Consider the following 1,915-nt stretch of genomic DNA (forward strand, 5'->3'; position numbering starts at 1 on the left):
AAACAACCCTGAGATTCCACCTCACACCAGTCAGAATGGCTAAGATCAAAAATTCAGGTGACAGCAGATGCTGGGGAGGATGTGGAGAAAGAGGAACACTCCTCCAATGCTGGCGGGATTGATTACAAGCTGGCACAACCACTCTGCAAATCAGTTTGGCAGGTCCTTGGAAAAATGGACCTAGTACTATTTGAAGACCCAGTTATACCATTACTGGTTATATACCAGAAGATGCTCTAACATGTAATAAGGACACATGCTCTAGTATGTTCATAGCAGCCTTATTTATAATAGCCTGGAGCTACTGGTTGGTTCATATTGTTGGTTGTCCTATGGGGATGCTTCTGCTCCTCTGTTCCTTTCTATAGCTCATTCATTGTGGACCCTGCTTGTAATGCCAGCTTGCCATCCCACCAGCATTGGAGGAGTGTTTCTCTTTCTCCACATCCTCCCCAGCATCTGCTGTCACCTGAGTTCTTTATCTTAACCATTCAGACTGGTGTGAGGTGGAGTCTCAGGGTTGTTTTGATTTGCATTTCCCCTATGACTAAGGATGAACATTTCTTTAGGTGCTTCCCAGCCATTTGGTATTTCTCACTTGAAAATTCTTTGTTCAGCTCTGTACCCCATTTTAAAAAGGGTTCTTTTTCTTTGGAGTCTAACTTCTTGAGATTTTTGTATATTGGATATTAGTACTCCATAGGATATAGGGTTGGTAAAGATCTTTTCCCAATCTGTAGGTTGCCATTTTGTCATATTGACAGTGTCTGTTGCCTTACAGAAGCTTTGCTTATGAGGTCCCATTTATCAATTCCTGATTTAGTATATAAGCCATTAATGTTGGGTTCAGGAAATTTTCTGCTGTGCCCATGTGCTCAAGACTCTTCCCCACTTTCTTTTCTATTAGTTTCAGTGTATCTGTTTTTTTGTTTAGTTTTGGTTTTTTTGTTTTTTGTTTTTTCGTTTTTGGTTTTGTTTTTTGTTTTTCTTGTTTTTTTTTTGTTGTTGTTGTTTTGTTTTGTTCTGTGGAGGTCCTTGATCATCTTGGACTTGAGCTTTGTACATGGAGATAAGAATGGGTTGATTTTAAGGAATGAAATATCCACACTTCAGTCTTCCTTCTTCCTGAGTTTCATGTGTTTTGCAAATTGTATGTTGGGTATTCTAAGTTTCTGGAATAATATCCATGTATCAGTGATCCTGGCATATACAGAAGTAGATACTCACAATCATCTATTGGATGGAACACAGGGCCCCCAATGAAGGAGCTAGAGAAAGTACCCAAGGAGTAAAGGGGTCTGCAACACTATAGTAGGAACAACAATATGAACTAACCAGTACCCCAGAGAGCTTGTGTCTAGTTGCATATGTAGCAGAGGATGGCCTAGTCGGCTATCAATGGGAGGAGAGGCCCTTGGTCTTGCAAAGATTATATGCCCTAGTACAGGGGAATGCCAAGGTCAAGAAGCAGGAGTGGGTGGGTTTGGGAGCAGGGAAAGGGGAAGGTATAGGAGACTTTCAGAGAAGAAACTAGGAAAGGGGATAGCATTTGAAATGTAAATGAAGAAAATATCTAGTTTTAAAAAATGAGTTGATTTGCATTCTTCTACATGGTAACTGCCAGACGAACCAGCACCATTTGTTGAAAATGCAGTCTTTTTTTTTCCACTGGATGATTTTAGCTTCTTTGTCAAAGATCAAGTGACCATAGGTGTGTGGGTTCATGTCTGGGTCTTCAATTCTATTCCATTGATCTACCTGCTTGTCTCTGTACCAACACCATGCAGTTTTTATCACAATTGCTCTGTAGTACAGCTTGAGGTCAGGGATGATGATTCCCCCAGAATTTCTCTTATTATTGAGAAAAATTTTTATTATCCTCGGTTTTTTGTTATTCCAGATGAAATTGTAAAAT

The sequence above is a fragment of the Mus caroli genome, chromosome 8, assembly GCF_900094665.2.
Source record: "Mus caroli chromosome 8, CAROLI_EIJ_v1.1, whole genome shotgun sequence".
In the NCBI taxonomy this organism is placed as follows: Eukaryota; Metazoa; Chordata; class Mammalia; order Rodentia; family Muridae; genus Mus; species Mus caroli.